Genomic DNA, 7,723 nt, shown 5'->3' on the forward strand with positions numbered 1-7,723 from the left:
TGAGTTCAATTCCTGGTACCAGAAAAAAAACAAAACAAATACTGGCTTCTTTATCATCAATTATTGCTCAGAGTTAGGTGATGGGATCTATATATTTTCTTCCCGTTGTCCTTTTAGTTTTTTGTGGTTGCTCTTGAATTTCTACAGAGAAGGGCTTTGTGGTGCTGGGGATCAAACCCAGGGCCTTGTGCGTACCTGACAAGCACCCTACTGCTGAATTACACTGCCACCTGGAGCAGGCTTTGGCCCAGCAGTGTGGTTGGAAGCGGCTCTGTAGGCCTAGGCCTGAGACCCTGCTTGCACAAGAAGCTCTACACTTCTTAAAACAGCGTCACCCAAACGTGGGTAGCCAGGGTGGGGGTCTTGAGCTGCCCAAAAATCCTTTGCCATGTGGATGTGAAATAGAAGAGAGTGGGGGACAAGCGGATGGGTCCCACAATCCCATCATGTCTCCCAAACCTAAATTAGGACCTTTCACTTGCTGCCACTTCTTAAAGCTTTCACAATACCCGAAGGGCCCCTTCCTGGAGACCAAGTTTCCAAAACATGGGATTTTAGCAGGGATATTTAAGATCCAAAGGACAGCACCCTCAATTCACCACTCGTGTACCCCTGCTGATGGGTGGCTCCACATTGGCCCTGGCTCTGGAAGTTTTTTTTTATTTATGTTTTTGTTAGTGCATAGTGATTTCATCTTTCCTGTGAGGTTGGTCCGTGCACATAATGCATCTTAATTCCTTTGGTAGCCCCTCCTCCTCCCCAGGCACCGGTCATCAGCTTCCTGTCCAGTTCCAGCTGCTGACCATGCTTGCAGAGATCTCTGACTTTCTCCAACTCCCTGGTTCCTGCAACTCTCAGACCCCCATTCTGGCTTGGCCCTGTCTCCCAGGTCTCCCTCCTTGTCACCTCGGCCCTTCCGCCACTGTGACTGCCTGGCTTCCTCCTGAGAGGACTGGGTGCCCCTGGCCCAAATACCCCGTCCCCTCTGGATGATCCAGCAAGCCCGTCATCCTCGAACACTTCCCTCCAGTCAGTCTGGGAGATCTGCCTGTGCAGGAGGAAGGTGCCCTTCTATGGTGGGCCCTCTAGGGGGCCCTCAGGCCACAATGATGGTACTCAGGTACTTGAACAGTTGTGGCCCCCCCCTTTAGTCCTGATTTCATTTTCTGGAGTTTCAGGTACCTGTGGTCAACTGTGTTCCAAAAAATACCAAGTGGAAATGCCCATATTTTGAGAGATAAGGAGTGATTGCATCCATGTAACTTTTAATCACAGCATATTGTGTTCTACTCTAATATTAATTATTCTTCTGCTCTTACTGTACCTAATTTATAAATTAAGCTCCCTCACATGTAGGTATTTCTAGGAAAAATCACAGCCTGTATAGGGTTGGGACTTATCCATGGATTCAGGCTTCCATTGGCAGTCTTGGAATGGCTCCCTGAGGATAATATGTCTTATTTTCTGTTTCATTGGTTTTACACAGCAAGTGCCTTGAAGTCAGGAGCTTTGTTCTGTTACTTGGTATTCCTGGTGCTTAGTGTGATGATTGGCAATGAAAAAATATGCCTGTCACACTGGGGGAACGAATGAATGAACCCCTAGACCTCCGCTGCCTGGAAGCGTCCACCTGTTCACATGTAGGTCTCTCAAGAGCCAGGGACCGATGAGTGACTCACAAGACACCCTGTCCTGTGCAAGTCATCAAAGAAACAAAGAGCGAGGGGCCCCTCTGAGGAGTGCAATCAGTAATCCTTGTCTCTGTAATGCCCCTGCTAAGCCTGAAAAAGAGAAATTCTAAGGACTTGGCTTCTCAGACCTTTCCCTGTCACTCTGTTAAGCCTCCTACAGCCCTAGATCCCCACGCCACTTCCAGTTTTACAAGTTGGGGAGCCTTTCTGTCGACAAGTGCTTTGTGAGAAAGCATGTCAGGCCCACAAAGGGAAGGGCTGGGAAAATGATCTTCAAGTCAATGGGATTTGTCTTCCAATAAGAATGACTCACTGTATAGAATGCTGTCAGCTAAAAACAACAATATTCTTTAAATGTACCTATTGTCAAAGGCTTTGGGCGGATAGTCAATAATTACATAATGGAGTTACAGAAGCCAGCGGCAGATGTTGGCTTCCCACTTTTCTTGTTGAATAGGTCTCTCCTACGTAAGCCAAAATCACATCAAAAGTTCCAGTGGGAGAGCCCAGGTGTTGTCCGGGTGCTAACATAGGACATTTCAGAGATACGGCCTTCTATTGGTGGGAAAAGTCCTGGCCCTGACTTCCTAACCTGGTATCCAGGTGCCAGAAGGAAGAGTCAGCTCATTCCTTTGTTGATTAGGGGGAGACAATTCAAACTCCAAAGTCAGATAGGCTGGGATTAGGTCCAGGTTCTTGCTTTATTAGTTGTGTGAAGTTGGGCAAGTTCCTTATCTTCTGTGTGCCTCATTTTTCCTTATCTATGAAATGGGTTGAATCATGATGTGATTAGGGTTATTGGGAAGAACAAATTAGTCACTGCCTCTAAAGTGCTTAGGTCAGTGTCTGGCATATCATAAAGTGACTGTCCCAGATTTAAGAAGGTTGGGGGAGGGGGTGGGGTGGATTGTGCAATTGAGAAATCAAATGAAAATACCTGTGGGTGTTATTGAACCAAATGCTGAAGATACTTAAAATCCTTCAGTTTGAAACAGTTTTTAAGATTCTTCATCAATAGAAAATACTTATAGGCATTACTGATTATAAAAGGTGAAAATTTAAAAACACCACCACCCACCTCCTGCCCCACCTCTGGAAATGCACCTGCTCTCAGGCCTCAGAGAGAGGGGGAAACGGAATTCAGAGAAAGTAATTTGGGAGCATTCCAATATCACTTCTCTCAAACACTGAAATCTGTCTGGTTAATAGCAAGGATACATCTATCACATAGCTTTATTTTCTTGTTGATTAGATCAGCATTTTCTTTTCTTTTTTTTTTATTTTAGGGAGAAAAAAACTAACAAAACAGCAACAGCAAAGGCAAAAACAAAAACAACACAGAAACAACAAAAATGATACATGACCTCAAAACAAAACGATAGGGATTAACAATGGTTGCTACACTGCATACTGTTATCTTCAACAAACTTGCTCAGTCCACCAGATGTAGAATGCAAGGCTGATCAAACAATCAAAGACAGTAACAAGTAATCAAAAAATTTGGCAGTGATACAGAGCTTCACCATACAAGATGGTAAGCGTTCAATAATGGTTCTTATGTTGCGTACTGTTGTCTTCAAATAAGTTGTTCTGATTGCCAGACACAAGCATGCAAAATTGGTCAAGAAAAAAGAAAATTTGAAGCATTAATGCCCCTTCCAATGAACCACAGACACCAGCAATACACTTATCCCAGTGCATTTTCTTTTGTTCTATAGGAATCGTCATAGTGAATCTACATTTTAGGAGAACATTTCCATATTAACATCCGTTTGGATTCCTAGATCTTTTGTTTTTTAGTGTTCCTTTATATGTTTGGTCTAAGTAGAGGATGATATCCCAGTGGTATTAATAGATTAATTACACTGTATAACTCGCTTCTAATAATTAACAGATGGCTTATCTACTTTAAATTGGCTTTGGATGATACTGCATTCCAAATTCTTATTAACTAACCAGAGAGGGTACCAGCTCTAAGATGTGGGTTGTCTTTTCAGTCAATTAATCATCAGATATTAAATGCCTACAATGAGCCACGCTTTGTACTCCGGCAGCAAGAACAATTGTCCAGGGTATCCTAGCATTCAAAAAATTTATAATTTATTAGGGGAACATAGCTACCTTTTTTTTTTTTGTCTTTTTGAGACAGGGATTTGCTATGCAGTTCAGACTGGCCTTGAGCTCACTTTGTAGCCCAGGCTGGTCTTGAACTCATAATGATCCTCCTGCCTCAGCCTCTTGAGTTCTGGGGTTACAGATGTGCACCACCACAGTTAGCTTCATAGCTGCCTTTTTGCTTTGAATCAAAAAGTCTCTTTTAATCCAAAGCACCTCAGTTCTGGTCTGACATCTGGAATTCTGAGAAATGTCAGGACAGTAACTTGATTTAAACTATTTGTCATCAGCCAGAGATGAGATGAGGTGATGTAGGAAAGAAGTCAGTTTAGGAAATGCTTTTAAATGATTGGACTAGTTTTCTGGGGCTACCTTTAACAAATGACCCCAAGCATGGTAGCTTTCAACAACAGAGTTTGCTCTTTCACAGTTTTGGAGGGCAGAAGTCCAAAGTCAAGGTACCAGCAGAGCCTGGTGTCTTCTAGAGGACCCAGGGAAGAACCATTTTTTGCTTTTCCAGCTCCTGGTGGATGTCAGCAGTCCTTGGCTTGTGGCTGCATTGCCCCATCTCAGTGTCTACAGCCTTACTGCCTCCTCTGCTATGTTTCCTTTTCCGAATATGTTAAATCTCCCTCTGCCTTTCATTGGTAAGGTAACTTGTCATTTGATTCAGAGCCCACCCAGATAATTTGCGATGATCTCTTCATCTCAGGATCTTTAACTTAATTACCTGTGCAGAAACCTTCCCTACCCCAAATAAGGTGACATTTATAAGTGATGGGGTGTAAGTATTGTTCAATCCACTAAAATTCCTTTCAGTATGTTTTCAATATTTCAGTGAAAAATATCCTCAGAAAAATCTTATACACCCTATTTTATAAAGGGGGAGCTGTGGATGTAGCTCATTGGAAGAGGGCTTTCCAAACATGGATGAGGTTTTACATGATCCCCAGGGCTGGAAAAAATATAATATGTATATTTAGATATATCATGAACACATGTGCCAAAGAAGATCCCCTAAAACTATAATAATCTTTATCTACTCTGTTATTTCTTCACTTCACCTATATGAGTACAGTGGTACCTTGGTTCATGAACTTGATTCTTTCCTTGATTCTGGCTGGTCACAAATCAAATTGGACCAGAACTGAATCACATTCAATGATTCAATGTTGATCTTACGGGGAAATTGGATCCAGTTCTCATCCAATTTGATTTGCGACCAGAATCTTGGAAAGAATGAAGTTCATGAACTGAAGCACCACTGTAATTAAGATTTTGAAATGTACTTATGAATCTCATCCTGCATTTGCCCATTTTGCAACCATTACATTTATACATATTGCTATGGTAGCATATGTTAAACTTTGAGGAGAAATAGATGAGACTTCTAACTGGTATAAGAAATATAAATCCCTAAACTGTGACTAGTCTCAGCTAGAAATGGCAACTGTTTTTATATTACACTTGGGAAAACGATGCCCAGGCACTGGGATTTTCTTCTTGTTCCAGATCACATATGTGCTATCAGATCCAGGGGAGAGAGAAAAGAAGCCATAAAAAGTGTTACATGGTGACTTCTGGTGTCTGATCGGGTGGGTGAAGATCTTGGTTGAGTTGCCACTCCCGTTTGCACAAGAAAAAAGCTGAACAAATTCAGATCAATGACTCTTACTAGATCCATGGGAGAAAAAAGGTCACAGGCAAATCACTGGCTCCGGAATTGGACAGACAGCCTGGCCGATACCAAGAGTCACGCTGCGTGGGAACGGAAGTCTATCAACAGAAAGCTCCATGGGTCCCGCCCTGTGTTAAAGTCGAGGCTCAGTGTAGACAAGCCCCAGAAAGTAAAATTCCAGGTGGACACAGACTTATAGATCACTGCAGGTGACCTGCTCATCTCTGAAAATAAGATCAGAGCAAACCCACTCCTCCTTCTGGCAGGGGGAGGGGATGCGAACCTTCGCGAAGTAGCCAGAGCATTCTGTTCTTAGCAAGGTCTTTCCTCAAGAGCCTAACGGATGAGACCGTACGGAGCCCAAACCTCCAATTCCAGCCCTCACTGCCGGCCTTCCAAGGGGAGGATGGGGAGGGGACCTCAGAGGAATCCTGAAGGTCACAGCTCAGAGGCCCAGGCTCAGTAAAAGACTGAGCCCTAGTCATAGGACAGTAGACTCTGTCTCCTCCCTCTCTTCCTTACTAACGCATTTAAGGGTTCCATACAGTAACTGGGAAATATGATTGAAAGAACCACACCGCTCAGACCTTATTTACAAAGAAGTCTCTAGAGAAACCCAAAGACAACAGAAGGGACAAAAACAAGGACACCATGGAAAATTTTAGCCTCTGATACCCAGAGCTACAGCAAATAAACACAACATAATCTCTAGCCACGCAAACGAAACCACCTTAAAATGAAGGCTTAATCTCCTCAGGACCTTTCCTCAGTATATCACGTCCAGCTTCCAAGGAAAAAAAGACAAGGCATACAAAAAGATAATAAAACAACACGAAGAGATAAGGCAAGCACTGAACCAGACCCAGACAGGGCAGAGATGTTGGAATTACTGAACTGGGACTTTAAAATAACTATACTTATATGGGGAGGGCTGTAAGGGAAAAAGTGGGCAGTATGTAAAAAAAAACATGGTTAATATAAATAGAGTGACTCTAAGAAAGTATAAGAAATAAAAAAACAATGTGATAGGAAAAGAAATAAAGGAAGTCTTCCACGGGGCTCATGCCATGTTGGAAGAAAGAACTGGCAAAATTCAAGAAATGTCAGTGGAATCTTCTAAAACTGCAATTCAAAGAGAAAAGAACAAAAAGACAAAGTAGCATACCTAAGAGCTGTGGGACTGTTGTAAGAGGTTAACATACGCATCATGGGAAAGAAAAAAGAACAGAAGAAATATTTGAAGCAATAATGACTGAGAATTTCTTAAAATTAAGAATTGACATCAAACCACACACCAGGAAGGTCTGAGAACCCCAAGTATAATAAATACAAAAAACTATACCTAGACATATCGTATTCAAACTGAAGAAAATCAAAGACAAAGGGAGTTTTGAAAGAAATCAGAGAAAAATATACCTTTACCTAAGAGGAGCAAAGATACTGAAGCTGTACTTCTCTTTAGAAACCATGGAAGCAAAAACAAATCTAGTAAAATATTTATACTTCTGAAAGGAAAAAAAAAACTCACTCCCTAAAATTCTGTACCCAGTGAAATCATTCTTCAAAAGTGAAGTAGAAAAAAAAATGACTTTTTATGGATGGAATTTGTTGCCTGTGGACATGCTGTGGAAGAAATGTTGAAAGAAATTATTCAGGAAGAAGAAAAATAGCACATGTCAGAACCCTGGAGTGACATGGATAAAGGAAGAGTGTTAGGGAATACATGAAGGTAAAAGGAAATATTTTTCTCCTTCTTAACGGATGTAAGAGATGACTGTTTAATAAAGCAATGATGCAATTTGGTGACAATTGACAGTGGCGTTCTGACAGACGGGAGGGAAGAACTGGGACTGTTCTAAGCCCCCTGCACTGCAGGGAAGCCACCTGATGTCATCTGAAAAGAGACTTGAGTCAGTTGTAGAATGCAAACTCAAGGATGACCACCAAGAAAACTAAAATAAAAGTGTAACTGAACTCACAAGACAGCAGTAAAAAAGGGAATGCTCTCAAATGCTCAAAAGGGAAGAAGAAAACAGTGGAAGATGAAAAGAAACAAAGAGCAAAAGCAGGAGATAGGAAATCGTTACAAAAATTGTAGATATTAATACCACTACGGAAAAGTTTTACATAATTTTTGTAATCAAAACCACTTATTACTGTAGTAAGCAAGGGTTGCAGTTATGCCTACTACTGTGTGTGTCTGTTTTTATCACTTACTAATTCTGGGACCTTTCCTAGG

This window comes from Chinchilla lanigera, unplaced genomic scaffold (assembly GCF_000276665.1).
Source record: "Chinchilla lanigera isolate Chin_1 unplaced genomic scaffold, ChiLan1.0 scaffold00028, whole genome shotgun sequence".
Taxonomy (NCBI): Eukaryota; Metazoa; Chordata; class Mammalia; order Rodentia; family Chinchillidae; genus Chinchilla; species Chinchilla lanigera.